Source organism: Dipodomys ordii, unplaced genomic scaffold, assembly GCF_000151885.1.
Source record: "Dipodomys ordii isolate 6190 unplaced genomic scaffold, Dord_2.0 Scaffold135, whole genome shotgun sequence".
Taxonomy (NCBI): domain Eukaryota; kingdom Metazoa; phylum Chordata; class Mammalia; order Rodentia; family Heteromyidae; genus Dipodomys; species Dipodomys ordii.
The window spans coordinates 4,178,433-4,204,041 of NW_012267351.1; positions in this window are offsets into that span (position 1 = coordinate 4,178,433).

A 25,609-nucleotide genomic window follows, 5' to 3' on the forward strand; every position below is an offset into this window, starting at 1 on the left:
TGCTTTAATGAATAGATTAAGACCATTTATCTATAATTTATGGTTTTAATGAAAATGGCACTAGAAAAGATGTTTCAATGTGTTTGAAAAATTGTTTTTGATCACTATGCATTTTATTGATAGTCTATACTTTAAATCTTCAGTGTGGTATCTTACATATGGGAAAAGCTTCTTCCTAAGAGATATCTATTAATAATCAAACCAACTTCAGCATGACTGACCTTTTAAGGTCTTGTTTTGTATTAAGCAAGTTAATTTTTTAGCAAAATTAATAAACTTTTATTTAGTATTGCCATTTGGTCCATTCCATTAATTCTCTTAGAAACCATCTTTGTAGACTATTTCAAAGGCTATGTGTTGTACCCAGATTTCAGGCATTTAAATAACAAAAAATGCATTTCTTGCTCATAATACCATGTGGTATGTGGACATGTGTCCACCGGGGAGTGATTAGGGCTTCTGCTCCCACCGGCGAGTGATTAGGGCTTCTGCTCACTGAAGTTACTCATGACCCTGGGCTGATGGAGGAGTCACCTCTACTAAGGATTCTTTGGTCAGTTAGGCAAGGGAAGAGGGAATGGCAAATAACCCATTGACTTTTTTAAAAGGCAGTTTCTGGCAAATTATGATCTTTGGGTTGCATGTTTTTTCATATTCTTTAAAAAACTTTTATTATTAAGAAGGTATACAGTGGGGTTACAGTTATGTAAATCAGGTAAAGAGAACATTCTTTTTGGACAGTGTCACTTCTTTCCTTGAACTCGGTTTTTGCATATTCTTGCAGATAGGAATATTCTTTACATTTTGAAATGTTTTAAAGAATCAAAAGAGGAATAGTTTGTTACACAAACAAATTGTATGAAATTCAAGCTTCAATATTCATGAGTTATATTGGAATATAAGTACAGCCATTTGTTTGCAAATTATCTGTGGCTACTTTGGTGTCACAATGGCAGACTCAAATAGAAGTGACTGGAGCCCTATGCCTGGCCTTTCATAGAAATAGTTGGCTGATACCCTATTTTTAAGTAGCTTGCATGGAACTAAAACAATTCTTATGCTCATCTCATTAGCCTCAAGAAGTCCCATGCTCTTGCTTAAATTCAAAAGAGATGGAGAAATACAAGTAAGGAAAACTGGAAATATTTGGTAAATGTCTGATATGACTATTCCTTAGGCAGAAAAATGGTAAATTTCTCCCCAGGATCTGGCTGAGATCTCACCCATTCTTAATGAATCGAATCTGAATTAAAGATAATTTACTATAAATGTTTGTCAAAAGCCTGAATTGCCTCTGTCCATGCAGGCCCTAGTCTTCCCCAGAATGGCTGGGAATCAATCTGTGATCATTCTCATAACTGCAAGTTACAACTTGATAACAACAGCTGGAGAAATTTATAAGCAACCCAATGAGCAATTTTAAGGGGAAAAATCGATTCCAGTTCTCCAGAGTACAAGGGGACATTTAATACTGTAAATTGTCTGAGCTCAGCTAGAAAGAGAAAAAAGCAAAGTGTTTATTTTCTATTCACAGTCTCCTTTAGAATAAGCACTTTTGACCCTTATTTGGGGTCCAAACAATGCAGGGGAAAGTGGGAGGTTGGCCCTGCTTCCTGAAGCGGGGTAAGCTACTGCACAGCCTCAGACAAGCCCCAATCAAGGTTCACAAGTGCCAACTAAACTGCTGAGTCAAGAAGATGTGTGTCATTTCAAAAAGCAGTCATGGGGCTTCTGGGTTCAGAGCCCCATGGAGAGGTTGGACACAGGATTTTCCTCCCCGGAGCTTTCCAGCCACTGGTACTGTGTATTCATCCCATATAACCTATGAAGTATGCCCTACCCTGGCCATTTTCTGTCCCTTGAACTCACAGTCCCAAGAGGATGAGTTCTGCCCAGCAATTCCAGTGGGTCAGCACTGCTTCTTGGCTGCCTGATTTCAGTCCTTTCTCTCCTTTAAATTACAATTCCTTCCCTTAAAAAAATTTTCCAAATAGCTTTTGTGCTATTGCAAACCACAATTGTTCCTCATGAATCATCTGCAAGGGGCATGTCTTCATGAAGTCTGCTGCTTCCTCTGGCTCTGGCAACTGAGTAATCTGAGAAAATAAGAGCCCTTGTTCCTTGTCATAAAATAAGTTTATAGAGATGCAATTAGCAATAGTATTATCTTCATTTGGACTTAGCCAAGCTAAATTTTCTATAAGAGTTGTTTATGAGGCCATGTGAATGGTTATGGTATTCATAACACAATTAGCTGGAAGTATCAATATTTCCCACCACTTACTGCCTCCTAATGAGGTTGCTTGTGGAGTTCTGGAGTGTGGATGAGCTGGTGGATTTATATAAAGTTGTAAGGAAGCACTTAAGAATCATTAAAAGGAATTGGGTGACCTCAAAATGTAGGTCTCTTGTCTTCTGTGAATTACTAGTTCAAGGAAGGTCTCTGGGAATAGATCTTAGTGGCCTGGGACACACTGCTCTTGAGATATCTACCCTTGGTCCCCCAGATGTGCCCTTCCAGGGGCCTAGTTCTCTTGTGATTTTCTGTAGGAAGCACTCAGCCCTTTCTAGCGGATTTGAGATTTCAGTAACTCTTACAGCTTGGGAGAGATAGACCCTCTCTCAGTCAGTTCCAGCTTTGTGACTTCCAGCATGCTAATAGGTGCTGTGCAGTTTCCACATGCCTATAGAATTGCAAGTGGGGACAGAAGCTGTAGATGCCATCTAGTTTAGCTGGCCACTTTACAGACAGCAAGCTGTGAGTTCATTGCAGAGTCATATTGGGGAGAGGCAGAGCTCCAACATCAAGCATGAATGGCTCAGGTCATGTTCCAGAGCCCTACATGTTCCTTCTAATTGAGGAATCCTCCTCTGGATTCTACAGTGCACCTTGGAGGAGGGAACATTGGGATTGAAGGCAGGGCTAACATCAAGTACCAGATCTCCTTTAAACATAGCCTGCATTTCCTCAGCCTGTATTTCCTCCTCTGGGAAGTTGGGATGATTGTCTGTCCTGATGGTCTTGCTATTTGCTTATGAGACTCACTTCGTAGTCTTGCTGAGAAAATGATGATGTGATTCCCTCACCTGGGCAAGGAAGGTGTGAGGGAGAGAGAGTATGGTAAGCAAGATCACTCTGTAAACCTGTTCTAGAGATGCCTGTCCACTTGGTAGATGGTACTTCCAGTCTGGGCTCCTGGTAGGACCTTTGCTACTGTTTATACTGGGTGGCACCCTTGGGTGCAGAGAGTTGGAGTTGGTTTGGCTATGTCTTGTCTCCTGTATTTGTATACTAACCCAGCTTCCTGTTTGATGGCTGAGAAGCCTGTCTCACTTGGGAATAAGCTGGCCCCTCTGCAGTTCCAGACCTCTTATTCCTCTCAGCTTCTGTCTCCACTTGTGGATTCAAGCCTGAGCATAGAATTAGCACAGCTGCTGCATTAGGGCTTGGACAATCTCTTTAGCCCATTTGTTTATAGAGGTAGTCATATACTTCTTATTGTGGTGCCTGGAGCCTACGGGTCTGAGACGTTTCCTTGTGACTCTTGAGTATTGAGGACCCTGGAGTACTCAGTGTATACTAAGCAGTACTTAGTACAGAGCTTCTCTCTCTGTATTCACAGTGGTGGATACCACCAGCACTCAATTATAAGTGATTCATAAAGGAGTCAAGAGGACACATGGAAGAAGGGGTGGTTTTGCTTGGGTTTGATACCGAAGAGAGATCAGAAAGATTTGAATCTTTCCTCAGAAGAAGGTGAGAATGGCTCTGAATATTTAGGGATGAGGTTTTGGTGGAGTGGCTTTTGGGAGAAGCCTGAGGTCCTGGGAAGCTATATTGGGCCCTCTTGATGTCAAGCCTGCCTGTCCAGTACTATATAGCTCATGTTAGCCCCGCTCAGATTCCATCACGCCAGTGTAAATTGAGTTATAGCATCAAAAGCCCCCTGTTTAGTGAGTCAAGCACTTTGTATTAGTTACTACATCTGTCTTGTGATTTTGCATCATTATTGCTAGAAGCCGGCATGCTTGTCTCAAAGGGAGGAGCTTTAAAGGCCTAGTGATTTATGAAATCTCCTTTGTTCTTTGGCTTATTATTCTTAAATGGATAAATGAGAGTTTTGAGGCCTCAGCATTAGCAGGGGAGGGAGGGATAATGGCTTGGTGTTCTCATTGGTTCCAAAGGCTCATAGTTTCTATGGGGTTGAGAATGTGGTGGGTTTTCCATTGCCATCAAAATAGGGTATAAGCTCCTAAGAGGGTTTTCAGATATATGGCTATTAGTAAGATGGCCAATTTTTTGTATTTGTATGGTTTTAAAATAGCACTTTTTCCCAATTATAAAAGTAATATGATGTGTATTGTAGAAAATCTGTAAAATGGGGCTGGGAAGGTGGCTCAGTGGTAGAGCGCTTGCCTTGCATGCATGAGGCCCTGGGTTCGATTCCTCAGCACCACATAAGCAGAAAAAAAAAAGCCGGAAGTGGCGTTGTGTCTCAAGTGGTAGAGTGCTAGCCTTGAGCTGAAGAGCTGAGGGACAGCGCCCAGGCCCAGAACAGACCCCACAAACAGACCCCCCCCAAAAAAAAGAAAATCTCTAAAATGGAGACCAACAGCAATAAAAAACCAAATCCCAGATCCCAGCATGGAGAACAAAACACCACTAACACAATGTCCTAGATGTTTCTAGGCATGTGTGTCTATCTTACCTATAATATGTACTTTTATAAGAAGGGGATCAAAAGTATATTTTCTTATTACCCTCACAGCCATAGTGTGTCTGGTTCACCATGTTGCTGACTAACCTGTCAGCTATCCCAGAATCCTACCTGATCTGCAGTCATTATCCTCCCCATAACGAATCTTCTCAGCCTATCATAGCAGACCAGCTGAAAGCTGAGTATATCATACCATTCACAACTCTGTGGCTCTTGGGGCAACGTTATTAAGTAGTCCCAGGTTGTTGGGATGGCTCTGTCACTCAGGAAATACCAGATTGCTCTGAGACCTTGGTGAAATGACTTTAGATATGCTCCTGTATAGCAGACCCTTGGTTTTGAGGTAAGTCAGGACTGAGTTGTGCCATGTCTCTTGCCACCCTATGAATCACTGAAGATGCCTTCCCCTGCTTGCATATGCCACCAGGGATGTGTACATGATCAGCTTTATAAGCAATATGCAGTATTTGGGGTAAGATGATATTTGGGGTATGATGATGGGAAGCACATCCTCTGTGGGCCTTGTCAGCTTGGGGAAGGAAAATCACACAAGAGGGGACCACAAAATTACGTGTCTTCTCCTTAGTTTTAAGAAAACCTAGTGTTTTCTTTTGTCTCTCATAATGAGTGTCAAAGAATTCCATTTTGTTGCTGCTACAAAAGAAAATTTGCTCAGTGTCCACTTTTCATTTCCCCAGTGAGATCAATCCTCCTTTTCAGAAGGATGTTGTTCTAAGACTGTATCTGCATAGAAATTGACTGAACTTGGGGTCAGCATGAGGGAAACAGGGTGATCACAGGATGGGGCAGGCTGCCTAATCAATACTCCCTGACCTCTGAGCTCTCCCTGGCTTTGTGCAGTCAATCCTTCTTTTGCTGTCAGGAAGGCCTGTCCTTGAACATGGCTGGGAGATTCATTACCTTCCAGAGGCAGCCAGGTGTGTCTGTACATGGCTGCACTGGGTGCTCATTTAGTTGGCTTAGTAATTAAAAGCAAATAAAGCCTAGATGGAGACCTATGGGTTTTGCTGGGGACCATTGGGGAAGAAAGAAGTGGGAAGACAGCCAAGTGGTAGAGGCAAGAGAGATGCAGGCTCTGAGCGAAGTGACAGAGATAGTGCAGATTCCTGGAGCAGAGGAGAAATGGCTCTACTGTGGGCAGCATTGATATACCCACAGTATTCTGACTCACATCTGGGCCTGGGGTGAGACTGTCACTGAGTAACTGTTGGGGCCTTTTGAGGTGAGAGATACAAGGCAAGGTGTGTTTTCAGATCTGTGCCTTGTTGAACAGAGTGCTGATGGCATTCTCAGAAGAGAGTGAAATTTAAATTATTGGGAATTCAAATCCAGAGCTTACTGACCCCCCATCTGTGTTCTTTTTCTTTTATTCATAATTTAGGGTGTGTAGTGGGTTAAATGGTCATCCCCTATTATATAGTTGAATATGAAGCGTCTCTCATAAGTTTGTGTGTTGAAGGTTTGGTCCTGAGGTAGCCTTATTTTGGGAGGTGCTAGAAACTTTAGGAGGTGGAGCTCAGCTGGAGGAATTAGATCACTGGGATGGCTTTTAAGGTTATATTTAGTCTGATTTGTGTCCATGATGAAGCAGCTCCTCAACCACTTCCCTCCTGCCAGGATATTCTGCCCAAACTTATGGGGCCAAGGAACCATGAACTGAACCCTCTGAAACCATCAGCCAAAACAAATCCTTCCCTTCCTTGAGTTGTTTTCTGGTCAGTTATTTTGGTCACAATAATATGAAGTAACTGAATACTCCCTCAGAGATTTGATTAAATCCTTAGCTTCTGTGGAGGTCTTTGCAGATGTAAATTGAGGATCTTAAGGGGCATTGACTATCATGGATTATCTGGATGAGCCATAACTCCAATGATAGAGTCTTTTCATTTTATTTTTAAAATTCATTATTTTGGTGCCAATCCTGGGCTTGAATTCAGGGCCTGGGCATAGCAACTCTACCACTTAAGCCTCAGCACCACTTCTGGCTTTTTCTGCTTATGTGGTACTGAGGAATCGAACCCAGGGCTTCATGCGTGCTTGGCAAGCACTCTACCACTGAGCCACACTCACAGCCCTGGAATCTTGTGTTATATGAGAAAAGTTGAAGGGAATTTGATTCAGGTAGAGAGGTGTAGACATGGGCAGAAGAGGCAGGTATGTGACCAAGAAGCAAAGATTGTTGTGATCACAAGTCAAAAGAGACTGACAGTCACCATAAGGTGGAAGAGGCCAAGAATGGGTGCTCCTATAGGGTCCCTGCCTGGACCACAGCCCTTCAGGATTTAAGACTTCTGGGATCTAGAAGTGGGAGAGAATAATTTTCTGTTGTTATAATCTACTGTTTGTCATACTTTGTTACAATAGCCCCAGTGGCTCAATATATTTCTGTCCCTTCATAACCACAGGGACATTATTTCAGATATTAGAGGCACTTCAGCGGTGTCTTGGATATGGGGGTGTGTCATAACATCTGAATCCCTCTCCCCTGACCTGTAATGTTGCAAGCAGCCATGGTAGTCCTCAAGTCCTTCTCTGGCACTCCACCATCCCCAGCCATGGAGTGCAGTGAAAGCTGACCTGATGTCGCATATATTTTTTATGAATGAATTTTGCTCAGCTTGGAGGTTGCTTGGGCACAGAGACAGGAACGTGGTGCTGTTTAGGGTAGCTTCACCGGCTGCTGACCTCACAGGAAGATTATAAATAGCAGTCAGAGACGGCTTCTGAGTGCCTCCAAGTGGAAGCACAATCACTTGATGACAGTTGTGTGCAAAGGAGACAGCACGATGCTGGGGGCCATTGCCTCTCCTCCGCTCTGACGGTAATCAGAGCAGGCAGATGTCTCCGACAGCTGGAGCTAATGGGCTGTCAGACAGGGCCAGACTAGCCTGGGACATACTCTGTGCTCCCTGGTGCAGGTCCAGGCCTCGCTGAGGGCACTCAGGCATGAGGTTGGAGAAGGATGGCATTGGCACCTACTTGTGTTAGCTATGCCTGGCCTTGCCCAGGGAGCACTCCCTAGCACATTGGTTGGTTCCAACTCATCCGTAGACAGTTTTATTTTTCATTTGTGGAAATGGTCAATTGAATACATTATTGATGAGAGATTAAAACTAAGCTAATTCAGTTCAATTTCTTCAATAGACAAAACTATTTATAATTAACCCCAGAAACGAAGGTCAGTTCAGTGGCAAATGGCTGTGGAAGCCAAGGAATTGCAGTGAGGAGACAGTTTGTGTGAAGGTGGAAATGACTCCAGAACCATCTTGAGACACACTTTGAAAGAAATTTGTGAGCCCGGCCAAAGTTTAGTACGATTTTGAACGTGAAGGACCGATGGTGCTTGTTTCTTGAATATGTAGTCCTAAAAATGGAGGGAACTGCTGGCTTCCAGGGCAGGTATTCTCCGAAGTGGTATGAGACAGGAAAGTAGGGAGACCTGAAGCCTTGCTTTACCTGTTTTTTGACCTCTCAGTCTCCATGTGAACCAGACAAGCCACAAAGTTCTAGAATGATCTCAGCATCTTTGTGAGGTAAGGAGGTAGCAACCCTGAGAGCGCTCGCTTTCTGCCACCCCATTCTCTTGCCCTGTGGCAATCGTGAGTAATCTCAGGGAACCACAAGAAAAGTGTGAAAGACACTTAGAGTGCCCCCGTGTTCTCTCACTCAGCCCCTCCTGAAGGGGAACGGAGTGTGTTCTGGAATGGTTGGCCAAGGACTTAGTTCTTGGTGGGAGCCCAGGACCTCGGTGCCATTTGACCATCTTGGCAGGCTAAGGGACTGGCAGCCTGTGGCTCAACTCACTTCTCCCCTGCATATTTTGGGCAGGAAAAGCAAGGCCAGGCTACTTGAGCAATAACTGAGCTGGCATAGACCTGGTCACTTCCACTGTCATGGGAACAGCCTTTGCCCCGAGTCCTTTTTGCTTCTTTGATGGAGCAAAGTGATGAATTATATCTTGTTTAATGGTAGTGAAATATCTTTAGCTATTGTGATATCCAGTGATATCCTTGCAGTTTGGATCTGAAATGTCTCTTAAAGGCCCACGTGTTTTAGACTTGGTTGCCACCCCGTGGTGCTATTTGGAGGTGGTAGCTGGGTGCAGTGGCACATGATTGTCATTCCAGTAATGGGAAGTATAATAAGTATGAGGATCTCAGGGAGGCCTGAGTCAAGTAGTAGAGTGGCTCTCTAGTAATTACTGTTATAGGGCTCTGAGTTCAATCCCCAGGACTACAACCAATCAGTCCATCAGTCAACCAGTCAGAAACCAAGTCCATGCCATGATAGAGTCAACCTTTTCATTCTACAGTTGAGGGACTGGAAACAAAAATGAGAATAGATTGGCTCATTGGTCACAGTGGGCTCCTAGCCAGGCAGAGCTATCCTGGTTTGCAGCTGAGGGGCAGAGAGGAGAAAGAAGAGAAGGTCTGTCTGTTACACCTTACTCTGCCTCTCTGGGAGTTGTTCTCAGTGCTGCTAGCCATCTGGGTCTCTGATTCTCTGAGCAGCTAAAACTCTATGGGTCCTTCTTGCTGTGTGACTGAGAAGGACTTCTTGTCAGTCCCAAGCCTCACTGAGCATTCTATCTGAGGACATTGAGCCAGCCTTGATGTAGAGGAGAGGGGCAGCATGTTGCTAGGAACATGCAGGGCCTTTTGAGAGGGTGCTGGGGTTCTGCCCTGTGGAAGGAATGTCTTTGTGGTTCTGTGAACTCCAGGATACTGCCTTGAGACACTTGTTTCAAAGGTTTCACTTTTTGCTTCTTTCTAGAGAGGTTTGTTCATTTCCAGAGAGGCTGAAGCTGATGTTGGAAGAAGCTGATTTGGGCATAGAGGTAGTCTAGGCCTACAAGGTGGAGAACAGCTCCAGGTCTTGCTGTCTACCTTTCTTTCTTACTGGTGCTTGACCTTGTAGAAGCTCTTGGCTTTGTGACTGTCATTTACTTCACATTTGTCATCTGAACACTAAGGTGGTTCTCTCTCAAATACTACAGTAGACAAGCACTTGATGTCCTATGTGTGTTACCTACCTTCTTATTTATCTATTTATTTAATTGAGGTTTGAACTCAAGACCTTAGTTTGCTAGGCAGATGCTTGCACTTGAGACACATCTCCATCCTTTTTGTTCCTGACGATTGCCTCCTGTGTAGTTGGAATGGCAAATATATATATATATATATATATATATATATATATATACACACATATATACATATATATATGTATATATACATATATATACACACATATATATAAATATGTATATATATACACGTATATATACATATATATATATATATATACATACACACACACACACACACACTACCATGCCCAGTTTATTGAGATGGAACTTCACTAAGTTTTTGCTCAAGCTGGCCTCCATCTTTAATCTCCTGAGTAGTTATGATTATGGTGGGCAGACATGCACCACCATGTCTGTCCTTATCCTTCCTCTTCATTTTGTGTCTTGTTTATAGTCTGTTTCTGAGGGCATTTTTCTCCACTCTGCCATATTTCTAAAAATAAGAATAGAGATACTATCAATCTTGTTCTCTTCTTAGGTTCACGTAAAGTGTCAGTAAAATGCCAGTCCTGGGCCTTGAACTCAGGGCTTGGGTGCTGTCCCTGAGCTCTTGGGCTCAAGGCTAGCACTCTACCACTTGAGCTATACCTCCACTTCTGGCTTTTTGGTTTCCTTTCCACCTATCTGTAGGCCTTTGGCATTTCTCCCTGATTTTTTGGAAGGAGATAAGAATCTCATGGACTTTTGTGTCCATGCTGGCTTTGAACCATGATCCTCAGATCTCAGCCTCCTAAGTAGCTAGGATTACAGGCATGACTTACTGGTGCCTGGCTGTCAGCAGACCTTTTTTTTTTTGCCAGTCCTGGGGCTCGAACCTTTGGGCTTGGGTTCTGTCCCTTGAGCACTACTGTTTTTTTCCTGTGATTAATTGACGATAAGAGTCCCATGGACTTTCCTACTAGGGCTGGCTTCAAACAACAATCCTCAGATCTCAGCCTCCTGTGTTCCTAGGATTACAGGTGTGAGCCACCAGTGCACAGCTCAGCAGACATTTTTAAAAGGGGAATGAACAAGTATATAGCGTTTCCTTTCTACTTATTTGTAGACCCTTTGAATTTATCTGATTTTTTTGGTTTGGCTTTTCCTCGGATAGAGTTAAAAGTTCCTAGATTTCAAGAAAGGATATTAATGTCTACTGAAGGACTAAAAAACTATCTCTTAGAGACAGGATCCATGTTCATTTTGAACAAACACTTTTCTAAGATAATCTGGCTGTCCATGTTTCCTGGCAGTGTTTGGAATATGGACATCTTCAGCTTCCCAGCTTCACACGGGCTCTGGATTATTTCACAGGCTCTCCTCATCTTCCTTATATTTCTGCAGCTTTGAATTTTACTTCTCTCTCTTGGAAATGAAGAAATAAGCAATTCTGTTGTGCATGGCCCCTGCCTCCCATTTCAGTGGGATTTTAGAATAAATGAGTGAATGAATAAATGACTGAATGAATGAAGTTTTGGAGACCTAACAACACCCTTCTGGTGATAAGCTGAAAATATTACATTCATTTCCTAAGGACCTCATTCTCCCCCTGCTCAAATTGTTTGCAGACACTGGTGAATGCTGCATATAAATTGAGGTCTCAAAAGGTTAACTTAACAATTAATCAGAGGCATTCCTAACCCCTCAAAATGGAAATTTTTCCCCTCAATTGTGAGGGAAAAATCTTACCTTCAGCGACCTCTTTTATTAAAGATGTGCCTCATGAACCCACTGAGGGAATCTGGAGTGAACTCTGTTTATAAGGGTCTTAAGGGGTGAGTCATGTTCATACATCAAAGAGACAATTTTGAGCATTTTGTCACATTGGCTTTTCTCTTTCTCCCTACACTGCCAAGTTTTAGTCTCAAAACTCAGTAGTCGCTGTCAATCAGGACTCTAGCAGGCTTGATTTTGAAATATGCACCAGTGGGACCCCATGGTCATATGTTTTTATTCTTCTCATTGTGTACTCTATGGACTCCTATAAGGATATTCAACATCTAATACTGCTGCTTTTGGTGGTCCTTCTTCCTATACCTCTGACACCTGAATTCCTTCCTTACCTTGTCTATGTTATCCCTTAGAAGACAAGCTATAAGATACTGTGATTATCCTGTAACAATACCCCACTTGTGAATTATCAGTGACTCCTTATGCACACCAGATGAAGTAAATCTCTTATCTGTGGCTTCTAGGCCCTGTTTGAGCCTGGCTCTCTCTCTCTCTCTCTCTCTCTCTCTCTCTCTCTCTCTCTCTCTCTCTCTCTCTCTCACACACACACACACACACACACACTCACATACACACAGAGTCTCTCACACACACTCCTGTCTCCAGACTCTTGCTCCCACTGTTTCTAGGGTGTCCATACCATATATTGTCCCAACCAGAATTGATTGACTAATGAAAGGGACCCCTCTTAATAATTATCCTGGAACAGTGGCAAAAGTTGGATGGACTCAGGGAACAGGAGCATGTGGTCATTTTAGCCATATCTTATTCTTGTTTTCTTTCCCTCTTTATCTCCATTCTTCCTTCTACTTTCAGCTCAAGTCTCTCTTGTGCTTGGTGGCTTGTTTCTAGGAAGCTTCTCTTGAGTGAGGAGTGAGTTTCTAAGTCACCATTATGAGGTTCCATGCCCAAAGCCCTTTGCTTTCTCCAGCTCAATGTTTAACTGCTGGGCTAACTTTCAGTGGAGGGGTGGGGAGTGTCAGGGATTTGGAGCATAGGTTCTACAGCAGGATGGGTCCTGACAGTTCCTAGAACTGGACCACATGTAAGGGCTCACTGTCACTGAATCATGTATGTTTGTACACAATTATGTATTACATTGCCATTCTTGTTGGCTTTCCACACTTCCTATTCTTAGAGAAGATCCACTTTTTAAAGTTGAGCCTGTTTCATTTTCTACATCCTTGCCAATGCTGAGTTAGTGCTTTCCAGCTTTTCTTGCATCCAGGGTGCAGGAAGTGACCATCTGGACTCCAGCCTGGCAAAGATGTCAGCTGCAACAGTTGATTGTGTTCCTAATGATGGTGACCGTAGCAGGTGTTGGTGGCAGCTCCAGCTGAGGTGTCTGCACCTGGCACGGAAGCATCTGTGGTGGCTTCTCGGGTCCAGTTGTGCAAAGGATGTAGTGACCCACTCTTGGTGTTGTGCCTCTGTATCAAGAGCATTTTTCATGTGTTCTCAGGCTTTCCTGGAAACTTGGAGATGTTTAAATCCTTATTATAAGAAATGTTAGCTGGGGGGGAGGAGGGAAAGGGGGCAGGGGGGAGGAGATGGGAAGGGATAGGAAGGGGAAATAAAGGAGGAAGCAACAATGCTTGATAAGAAATGTACTCACTACCTTGCCATGTAATTGTAACCCCTCTGTACAGTAGTTTCACAATTAAAAAAAAAAAAGAAATGTTAGCCCTAGCAGAGGTAGAGAAAAACCCTATTAAGGAATCTTTACCCCTACATGCTCACAAGGCACATTTAACATATGTACAAGTTTTATTCTACTTCTCCCTGTCCTCTTTTCCCTTATTTCTATCTGAAGAATTTTAAGGCTATCTAAGAAATAAGGACATTTTCTTATATAATTTTCTTCACCTTTCCTACTAAATTAAGAGCAATTTCTTAATATTGTCATATTGGCTTGTATTTTCCCTGGCTGTCTTGAAAATGTCCCTTTGTGTGTATGATATTGGGAGCCCAACTCAGGGCTTTGTGTTCTCTAGACTGGGATTCTTCCATTAGTCATTCCTCCAGTTCTGCTTAGTTTTGATATAGGGCCTTGCAAACTTTTCTGCCCAAGCTGGCTTCAAACCTAGATCCTTCTACTCAGCTTCCTGGCATAGCCAGATAAAAAGGCCTTTTTTATAGCTGCGCTTAAATTAAGATTCATACCAGGCATATAGTGTGTATTCACTTTTCTTCACAGAACATGACATGTGTCTGCTTGCAGAAGAAATAGCTCTGTTGTCCTGTACAAGTTCTCATGTTCAGGACTCATCTGATGACTTCCTCTTGGTACTGTTCCAACTTGTGCCTCTCTTTCTTATACAGATTAGAAACAGGACACTGATCTGAAGAGTTGATTAGATGCAGGTTTCACTGTTTGTGTAAGAATCCTTCACTGTGATGTTGTAGACTTCCTCCACTCTGTATTGCATCTTGGAGCTTCTCATGTCTATGTTCATACTTTAGTGACTATGATTTTTTTCAGTGGGATTTTTTTGGCAGCCTGAATCCTGTATTGAACAATTAGATTTACTTCTTATAAAAGCAAGTAACTTAAGAATATGAATTTTATAGACAGAGACAATGGGACAGAAATCTTCCCCCAAGAATATGAATTTTGTGCCCCGCTAATATCCTCTTTTAATTTTTCCACTTGTTTTAACATTCATTGGTTATCCTCTATCCAGTATCCTTTATTTTTATTATGTCATTGTATAAAAGGATTTCAATTCAGCATATCAATTTATGAATACAATGTATCTTGATTAATGTTGCTCTTTCCATTATTTCCCCTTACCCAAATTCTGGTTAATCTTCAATAGTTTGCTTTTTCTCCTTAATTCACTGGAGTGATATATTACAAACAATCATGATTGAAATATGATTTTTCTTGTTGCAATAAAGTCATAGCAGTTGCTGGCTATTGTATTTAAAAGTGCACTACCAGGGGCAAGATCTAAAGAAATAGAAAGGGTTCAATGAGTTCTCACATATCCTCAGGTATCACAGGTGGCTGAATGTTTGAAATGAGAGTGAGCTTAGTAAAACAGCTGTATTTATTGTGATAACACTAGCTGCCATAGAAACAGCAGCAATAAGAACAACAACAAAACAAAAACCAAGCTGGATATGGGTGGCTGACACCTGTAATCCTAGCTACTCAGGAGGCTGAGATGTGAGGATCATGGTTAGAAGCCAGCTGAGGCAGGAAAGACCGCAAGACACTTATTTCCAACTAACCCCAGACAAATGGAAGTAGTGCTATGGTTCAAAGTGTTAGAGTGCTAGCCTTGAGCAACAAAGCTTAGAGATAGCGCCTAGGCCCCGAGTTCAAGCCCCACAGCAGACACCAAAGCAAAACAAAAAAAAAAACAAAAATCAACTTAGCTAGTGCCAGTAGCTCATGCCTACAATCCTAGCCATATACCCCCTGTATGATGTTCTGCTTTGATACAAGCCAAGAAACAATGGGCTGAAACCTCAGAAGCCATAACCACACTAAACCTCGCTTCCGTATAAGTTGATTATCTGAGGTATTTTGTTACAGCAATGGAATACTGACTAATATAGACGTAAGTTTTCAGAAAACCTTATAGCTTTCAAACACAGCCAATGGTTTCTTTTAAAACTTCTCTGCAGACTTTAAATGTCACCCAATTATGCTCCTTCCTGTAAAGAATCCTCTGTTTATTAGAACGCACTATAAAATACATTACACTACACTCAAACAGCTTAATATGACTTTTCCCCCATTCATCCAACTTATAATTTCCTATGCAGAGGAGAGATATATTTTGGATCCTCCTTTGTCCCTAGCTCAGGGGTAATCATAAACATTTGTGGATGGGTTGGAAGATAGCTATGTAGTTGCTTAGGAAGAAAGAACTAGAGCTAAGAACTAGAAATTACAAAAGCACAAAAGTTCAAACTGTTGCTTTTTTAAACTCAGAACTATGCACTTGGTGTTTAGTAGACACAGATACCATACCACTTGAGCCATAACTCCAACCCTTTTGCTTTTTTATTTTTTGAATAAGATCTGGCTTTTTGTCTTGGTCAACCTGGACTTTAATCCTCCTATTTTATTCCCATGTAGATATGATAACAGGCACATAGCGGCATGCACTTAGCATTTTACTAGTCAGAATGGGGTTTTGCAAACTTTTTGCTAAGGCTGGTATCAAACCATGATCCCCCCAACCTCAGCTTCCCAAGTAGCTGGGATTACAGGCATAAACTGCCACACCCAGTTAAGCTGCACTAGGTTTTGTTTGGTGCAATATCACAGAATGGAGTACCTCTACCTTTGTTGTTCCTATAAAGAGACTTTGCTTTCTCTGTTGTACAGAGGCCAACATGACATATAAATCATGAACTTGAAACTGAAAGGCCATGTAAATGTTCATAGAAAAAAATAGGAATTGAACTCAGGAAACAGATGAACAGGTAATGTTGGAGGTAGCCAGGACTCTGGTTTTGAGTGTGCTTCTAGCCTAAAGGGAAGAAAACCAGTGTTGTAACTGGAGAATGCTCCTTCATGTTGGATGGTACCATAATAGCATCAAGAGTGACAAGTTCCATAAACATCACAAACGAAGGAATTTGCCTTGAAGTTCCATCTGGGATCTAATTTAAAGGCACATTGTGTTGAAACTAAGGTCATGGGAAGCAGACATTAGTGGAGGGAAATGCAGTGTGACAGATGAACTACCCTAGCCTTGTGGTGGACTTGTGGGTAGAGGGAGGCACTCCTGGGAAATGGGCCTGGAGGATGCCAGCCCCAGAAGCAGTTCTGTTAGGACCACTGACAGGAGCTGGACTGCACTGGGAACAGGTCTTGGAGTGGGAATACCTAAGTTTGAGTGTTCCCTCCGCCACTTACTATGACTTACTTGCTGTCCTTGAGTAAGTCATTGTGCCTGTGGGTCACAACTATGTGAAACATAGAGCTGAAGCCGGTGCCTGCTCTGGCTGCTGCAGGGATTAAAAGGCAATGATGTCTCCAAGGACAAAGAGGGGCCATCACACTGTCATGTAATTAATTAAGGCTTTTGTAGATTCAGAAAGCCTGTTTTCTTTGTCCAGTCCCGAGGCTTGAACTCAGGGCCTAGGCACTGTCTCTGAGCTTCTTCTTTTTTTTTTTTTAAATTTTTTTTTGGGTCCAGTCATGGAGCCTGAACTCTGGGCCTGGGCACTGTCCTTCAGCTCAAGGCTAGCGCTCTACCACTTGAGCCACAGCGCCACTTCCGGCTTTTTTCTTTTTGCTTATGTGGTGCTGAGGAATTGAACCCAGGGCCTCAGGCATGCAAGGCAAGCGCTCTACCACTGAGCCACCTTCCCAGCCCCTCTCTGAGCTTCTTTTGCTCAAGGCTAATACTCTACCACTGGAGCCACAGTGCCACATCTGGCTTTTTTCCTCCCTGTTTATGTGGAATTGAGGAATCGAACTCAGGGCTTCCTGCATACTAGGCAAATACTCTACCACTAGCCACATCCCCAGCCCTTTCGTTTGTTTCTAAAAAGTCAGAGTTGGAAATTTGAGTGACTTCAAGTCTCTAGAATAGTATGTGTGGGTAACCTGCTTTCTTGTGGTCTGTGGCTATCTTGTGAATTTCTAAGGTCACCTAAACCTGTGTGCAACTCTGATGTTGCCCAGAGGGTAGTAAGTACAGAGTGCCAGTGATAAACTAAATTAGATCCTGTAGTTCAAGGAGGCCCTCAGCTGAACGTCACTGTAGTACAGGTTTAGTGCCTTGGGTATAGCCCAGGAGGTCAACTAAGAGGTTGCTTTGAGTTCCATGATAGCACGTCTGTTTCTCCCAGCTCCATGGCAAGTTGTCCCTGCCTCTACTAGGCTTAGGGGGTTTATTTTCAAAATAGTTCTTAGTTCAACAGAGTCCTCTGGTGTCTCTTCCAAGGGCTGGAGGAATGTATGCCCTGCACAGGTGCCACCCACACTGGCAGGATTGGGGGTAGAGGGCCAAGTCCTGTTGGTCTTTCTGGAGTTTTATATGCGTGTCGTGTGTGTGTGTGTGTGTGTGTGTGTGTGTGTGTGTGTGTGTGTGTGTATACATATATATTCATGGGATTTGTTGAGAAGGGCTGGATGTGGCTTCTAGCTGAGCATTTTTTCTGAGATGAACGGAGCTCTCTGTGTGCACTATGGTGCTGTAAAAGGAGTTTGGGAACAAAGTGTGCTCTGGGGTAGGGTAAGGTATAGCTCTACATAGATCTCTTCCTTAAGACAGGCTCAACTGGAGCCTTTCTTGGAATTGTGGGAAATGTTTGCAGCTCTCTTTGGTTTGGAAGCTTATTTGACTATCAGGGCAATCTGTGAATAGGTTAGGGGAGCTGGGTTTAATTTTATATCCACTGGGAGATTCTGGCAGTGCGTTTCTGTGGTACAGAATCATTATTTACGATGAAGCACTTACAGAGAAATAGTAAAGTTAATAGAGGTTTCAGTGGAATTAGCCTTGTTAAGTTCCCCAGTGACACAGCCGCTTGCCCCGCCAGCAGCTACACCCAGCAAGGAGGTGAGGGACAGACTGAGCAAAGCTGGAGATGTGGGTGAAATTGAGAAAACCCTGAAGCAATGGGCAATGAGCTTCAGGCCTTCAGGTGCTGACCTGTGGCTGGACTCTGTGATGAGCTGCCTCCCTGGTTGACAGCCCTGCCTGGCCTCTCTGTGGGCATCTGTCTTGCCAGCAGGAAATATGCTGAATCTCACTGCCTGGCCTTGTTTCTGGGTGCTGCCATCAGGAATGCTGGGGGCAGCAGCACATGGTAGAGGATTATCACCCTTGTACTCCATTCTCTGAAGGGGCACAGACTGTACTACCTGGAAGGCAATGCACCTGGGTGTGCTGGGTGCTGTAAAAGTCTTAGAAACGAGTTCTCCCAAGCAAGGTTTCATTCCCTGAGGTTAAGAGCCTGAGAGATGTAGGTCTAAAACCAAATTCTGTTGCATGACTTGCCAGTGTTAAGTAATGCATCTCAGTCTTTCTTTTCCCTGTTTCGAAAATGAGCACCATTGTGGTACTGATGACATGGGTCACTGGAGGCGGTGTGGCCGTCAGTATGTGTGGTAAGCACGGAGTGCCGTTCCGGGGTACGCTGGTCTTCACTAGGTGGCCCAGCTTCCTACACCTCTCTATGGTTCTAGATCAGAGACTGCCTAGGCTATATCTGAGGTTCTTCCCCCTAAAAGCCAGCAGATGGGAAAAGGAGGTGCAAATTCCTCTTTCTTCATTTTCTTATTCTCCTCTTTTTTTTTCACGGTGTATCTGGGGCAGGACATCCAGGGAAGTGAGATTCTTATACTCTCAGCTTCTGCTCCTTCTTAAATTCTAGGTCTAGTGACACCAACTTCTCCCTTGGTGACCCCCTGGGGTATTGGCCTCTTGTATTTCCTAATCTCTGGACCACATTGTCTTCCAACAGACCCGGCATCAGTGGAGGTAGTTTTCTGGGTTAAACCACCTCTGTTTGAAGGACCTAGCATAGTTTCTGTCCCTGACTGTACTCTTGATGCTTACAGAGGGACTCCATTAGTCATAACAAGAACCTTGGAATCACATCAGGCAAGGTCTGTACATCCTGACCCTGGCCCTTGTATCTTCTGTGACCTGAGTACTCATATCTGCATCTGCAAAATGGGGGCGTAACAAACTCAAATCTATGGTGGTTTTGCTAGGATGGAATGAGATAAGGGCAGAAGTATAAAGCATAACACAGTGGGAGATGCTTCTAGAAGTGTCTGCTGCTTTCTCAGATGGCCTGATTTCTCAGTGCTAGAGATGGCACGTAACAGGGTAGGGCAGGACACGTGAGATATGGGACAGGGCAGGGATATCCTTGGCCAGCAGGGAGCTGTGAGGATCTGGAAAGGCTATGGATAAGAACAGTCTGGAATAATCATTTCATCTACCCGCCCCCACCCCCACCCCATACTCTGGTTTGGCTCAGAGATCCAGCTAAGTATGAAGGACTGAGTACCTCCCTGAAGTCACCTGGTGGTAAATGCTATGACTTTTTCTCTCAGTCTCCAAAGCTCAAATAAGTGAGGTCGGGTCAGTGCCTCAGTCTGGGAGCCACTGGTAGCATGGCTTTTAGAATCTACTTTAGTCATTCATTTTACCTCATTAGCCAATGACCTAACACCAACCTATAATGTTATTTTCCACTCAGATGACACTCATGGGGTTTAAAGAGCTAGAATATTTTATCTGCTGCTCGATGGCCAAATTTCCAGCACTTGCACACTCAGACCTTCCAGTGGGGATTGGTGGCAGTGGTCCCGCCCAGTGGGTTATCTGATTGTTACAGTGTCTGGGAGCCAATCAATGCACCATCCTTCAGGTCCCTGTGGAGTGCCAGGTCAGCATCCTTGTTGTAAAATGGCTTTCCCAGAGCTATTTTATCTTGAGAAAGAAGTAACACTTAACACACCAAGACCTGACAAACCTTGGAAAGATCTGAATCAGCAGAGACAACTTGCCTCCTAAGCAGGTATTCTGCATGGGTTGGACCTGCCCACCTGGCTACACTCTGTTTAGTGCTCATTTTCTCTGAATGGTCCTGGAGTGCTGGAGCTGCAGGGGGGGGGAGGGGGAAGGGAGGGACAATGTATTCAGAGAAGCTGAAGTGACCCAGAGTGCAAGTCCCACCTCTTCCATCTCTCCCCACCATGGGAAATTCACTTGGTTCCTGGCATCTTCTTCCACACCCAGGTCAGCTTCCAGGGTTCACTGTTCTGTCCTCAGTCTTTACCCAATTTTCCCAACCTTGATGGGAATTCATGGGAATATCTCCCCGTGAATGCAGATCCAATTTGTTTGGTCATGCCCTAGGAAATCTTCTATGGTCACCCAGAGCCCATACATCATTGGGTTTTGTTGGAATTGTTTTTCTAGGTCTTTGCAGGTATCAGACTGAAGTTTCTCATTGGCTCCTGTAATGCATGCTGTTGTGTGAGCAGCCTGATTGGGGCTGGATTTCTGTTTCTGGTCCTTGTTATGCTAATTATCATTCCAGGTACTTATACCAGGAAGACAGAGTTTTCCTAGTGTTGCTTTTGGACCAATTGAAGATAAGAGGAGGAAGCCTCAGACCAAATGTTTCCATATCTTTCTTTTGTCAGAAATGCCTGCAAATTACATTTTTACTCCCCCTACACTATACCATTTTGGTGGATCTGGAGGAAGATCATGGGAAGGTGTTTAAACCAGGTATTTTGGTACTCAGAACAGTTTGGGATCCTTACTGTAGAATAACATAGAAGTTAGCCATTACCTTCAAAACGGTGCCTCATTCTGCTTTATTGGGACGGTCTTATCTTCATGCATTGTCAATTGCTCCCACAAACATGGAAATAATACAGAACCCTCCTGGCTTTATGATCCAAGGTGAACATCTCTGCCAATTTTCAGACATGAATAAGGTAGATGACATTCTCCCCACCTCACATTCTGAGTAAGGAAATGTAAAGTGTGCCCTGACCATACAAACAGCTTAATTAGGGCACCCTTGATTTTTAATTCTTTTTTAATCTAAGATTCAAAAAGTACCTTAGTCAAAAGTCATTTAAGAAACTCCTTTGTACTAGTCAGTTTCTACTAGAAGATTCCAGCAACCAGAGCTCTGTTATGTCTCCAAGATCTGCTGGACTTGTGAGACCTCTCCTAACAACTGGAGTTAATTGCCTTTTCCTCTTTTAGGCAACTGGCCTTGCTTTAATGCCCAGTACACTGGCTTTCAACCTTGGCAGCACATTACAATCACATCCAGATATAATATCCTGGGCCCTCACACTAAGACTGATCTGGTTTTTCTTTGAGTAAGGTCCTGGCCTTGATCTTGATGTGCTCCTGGAATCATAAAGCACTTGCAGTAAGTCCTACCCACATCCATGTGTACAGCACCAGGGGAGATAGATTAGAGCAAAATCTAAGAAAATGGAAGAAGTTAAGCACAATTTAGAAATTTCCTTACTAAACTCTAGTTATTTGACAACATCCATATTCCTTGTTTTTTCCAGATACTTCTAAACTGTCTTTCTTATTATAGCAGTTTATTACATAATGACAATGAGATCACTGCAGATCACTGTGTGCTATGGTTGACTGACCTTGAAATCAACATAGTCATTCTGTTTATTGCTTTCCTGTGACTCCACTTTGCACTGTCCGAGGCTTCTGTGTGCTTGCTTGCATATTTATTTATTTATTTTAATGAGGGGAAGCTTAGCTGTCTGCTCCCTCAGTTATACTAAGGTGTGTAGGCCACCAGCACTTGGCTTGGTTTTTTATATTATTTATTTTTTATTGTCAAGGTGATGTACAGAGGGGTTATGGTTACATGAGTAAGGTAATAAGTACATTTCTTGTAGAACTTGTGACCTTCTCCCTCATTTTTTCTCCCATGTTTCCTCTCCCCCACCACTCCAAGTTGTACAGATCATTTCCAACATATTGTCTTGTGAGTTTCACTATTTCATTGGTTCCCCCTTGTCCTTTGTCTCACCATTTTGTGGTTCTCCTTCCCCTCCCTAATTCAGATAAATGTATATATAATACCCAGAGTACCAAAAACTTGGCTTGATTTGAGCCTTTTGGGGATTGAACTCAGGACTTGGGTGCTGTTCCTAAGCTGCTTCTGCTCAAGGCTAACACTACCAATTGAGCCACAACTCCATTTCTGGCTTTTTGAGTAGTTTATTGGGGATACAAGTTTCGTAGACTTTCCTGCCCAGGCTGAGCTTTTGAAATCCAGATCTAGTTGGTGAAGGCCAATTCTACTGAAGGTGGTGTGCAGATCCAAGAGAAGCTGCTGGACCATGGCAGAGATGGTGACAAGATATACTTCTGTACTCTCCCCACCCCTATGCCAGCATCTTGTTACCTGCTGAGTCAGTCATCTTTCTTGCAACTGAGGAACACATATTCTTTCTATGGCCTTTGGCTGAATGAAGTTCATTCAAGCTATTGACAATGAAGATCACAACCTGTTGACATGAGCTACCTTGATACTAAGCTGCTGCTTAGTGGGACAGCTGGGGGAGGGCTCAACTGCCTTGTCCTCTTTCAGTGTCAGAGGGCTGAGAGGAAAAAAAAATGTTCCAGAAGGCTTAGTTTCACCACCAGGCTTTCAAAGTCATTCTGAAGGATATAAGCCAAGATAGCATACTTCACTTTTCTCTTTAATTTTTTGATTTTATTTTTAATGCTGCAAAGTTCACACAGAAGTCCCTTAACATCTGGACTTCCAGCTGTAGGTGTGCTCGTTGGTTCTCAGCACCACACTGGCCCTCAAGCTTGGATGGATTTGAGGACAAGATGACGAGAGTCATGTCTGGTAGCAGTTAATTGGCTTGGAGCATCAGGACTGGAGACTGAGCTGCTCCAGATGTGCCCCAGATTGAGAAACATGGCTGTATTCTACATGAGCCTGCCTTGCTCAGGCCTCTGTTGGGACTCCCCATAACTTGCCCTGTGGGGTTATTGTACGTTGAAAGTCCTGGCTCTTATAAAAAGCCATGTTTTCTGTTCTGTTGGAGATGTGCTGTATCTAAAAGATGGAAGGATTGTTTATTCTAGTCAGGAGTGACAACATTGGAGTGTTAGAGGAAAATTAAATATTTGACTATATGAAGAAATAAAACCTCAGTCGAAGATTTCATATCTAAAACTAAAAAGTTCAGTGTGTAAGCCAGCCAGGATGTATTTGAAAGTGTTGAATGGGAAAGGAAGCCCCATCTTTCAAGACTTGATAGTGTCTGAGGGACAAAGACAGAGACAGGATAGTCTGGCCTTTGGGAGACCATGTCCAGTTGTTTGAGAAACTGAGCTCAGGAAGTCTGGGTTGGGGAATTTTAGGGTGAAGATGGTTCCCCCAGAATGTGCCATCCTGAGAGCAATCAAGGGCCCAAGATAGGCTCATGAGTTGGGAGGACTGCTGTCTCAACTCAACTTAGTTTCTCTTGGGTTTTATCATGAGACACACTAGCCTTCATCTATTGAAGCTTCAAGAGCAGTCCTACTGTTGCAATTTAGCCATATACTCTGACTTCATGTTTTGCCTTCACAGATCACATCTGAGTCTTAGAGCCCTATCCCCACTGACTCTCAGGTGAAGAGATAATGGAGTTCCAGTGGGGAGAAGCAGTATGGCTGCCCTCCTTAGATTTTGAGCATTCTCCTGATTGGTTCAACAGCTCTTTTCAGAACATCTCATCATTCTATTTGACTTCCCTTTCAACAGTCATAGAAGAATGGTTTGAGGAAAGCCTTTTGGAAGATGAACACCATCTACAGAAATATTTGAACAGTGTCCCTCTGTATAGCCAGGTGGGGTAAGACTTACAAGGTCGTACTTACATTTTAAAGCAGCCAGCTTTAAATATTAGCCCTGTCTAAATGTGGGGAGAGGAGGAACAGAGGTAAGGAGGTGAATGCTTACTTTTCAGCCTCATCTCCAGGCCATGAAGACCATCTGATGGGAAGAGGTTCTTGGTTAGCAAAAAGAATCTTATAATCATTGTCAGGGGGATTTTGGAAGTTGATGATATGCTTGCTCACCAATATTCATGGACTTGCTAGGTGCCAGTGGCTCACATCTATAATCCTAGCTACTCAGGAAGCTGAGATCTGAGGATTATGATTCAAAGCCAGCCTAAGCAGGAAAGTCTATGAGACTCTTATCTCCAATTAACGAGAAAACCGGAAGTGGCGCTGTAGCTCAAGTGGTAGAGCGCTAGCCTTGAGCTGAAGAGCTGAGGGACAGCGCCCAGGCCCAGAGTTCAAGCCCTATGAATGACAGAAAAAAAAATCCATGGATTCATTTTGCATATTCATTAGGGTGACAGTTTGGCCTGTACCTAAAACTTTTCCTGCAACACTCTTTTAGCCACAAACTGGGTGCTTACTGTAACCTGGTGGACTGGACAGAAGAGTCACTTGCTCACAAATGCACTGGAACATTTGTTTTCCCATGTGGATACAGTGGGAGTCCACATCCAACTGGCCCCAAGTCATCCTTGGGAAAATAAACATTGCCCACCACACAGCACCATTGGCACCAGAAACTTGTACTCTTGGTGCTGCCACTAGTGCAGAACCACCCAAGAGTTCTTCAGAGACAGGGGCATTTCCTGTTATCCACTTGGCTTTAGCCCTAGACCAATGCCCCTGAATGTAGAGATCAGGGAAGATTTTCTTCTTGTTTATGTCCCATCTGGCTTGCATTAATAAGACAAATGTCGGCAAGAGGGAACTAAATCTGTGACTTAGTTGCATAGCTTTCTCTGGGGGGGGGTGAAGAATAAGTAATCAGGACAAAATATACTGTGATAAGGAAGCTTGTCCTTTTGTTTACTGAAATGCAACTCAGCTTCAAGTTCTTTTAAAAATGACTATTTCATTTGCAAGGTGATAAAAGAATGAATGGAAATTTACCTATGAGTATCTCTGTAATTGAGTGCGTATCTTCAGGATGAATAGTGGAAGCAAATTACCCACAATGGACCAACTCTCTGCTTTCCTAAGGACTGTGCATTCTATTCTTCTTGTTCAATTGGGGACGTTGTCTACTTCACCAAATTAGCCAAACACAGATAATATTGTCAAAGAACGGCTGCATTAGATTTCACAGACGCCTGACATCAATACAAAAGCCTCTCCCCTCCCAGCATTTCAACTTCAATTTTTTCCTACATGACTCAAAAAATAAATTTTATGGGCCAGAGATGATGAGTTTGACAAGTTTTCAGAACAGAAGATAAAAGTTAACAGTATTGGCTGGGGGTATTCCAGCATATTGTAGTAGGCTGTGTAGCATGCATGCAGAGGGCCATTTGGTGAACTGGAAAGACTTCCTAACTGGGGGTTGGGCCCCTGGGCCCTAGCTTGACTATGACGTTGGCCCAGTTCACATGTTTGGCAACGCAGTGATGATAGCACTGGGCTGCCGAGCAACAACTTTGGGAGGGAACTGCGAGCCGAGGAGGGGCTATACCCACTCCCTCCACATGGGAGGGAACTGCGAGCCGAGGAGGGGCTATACCCACTCCCTCCAC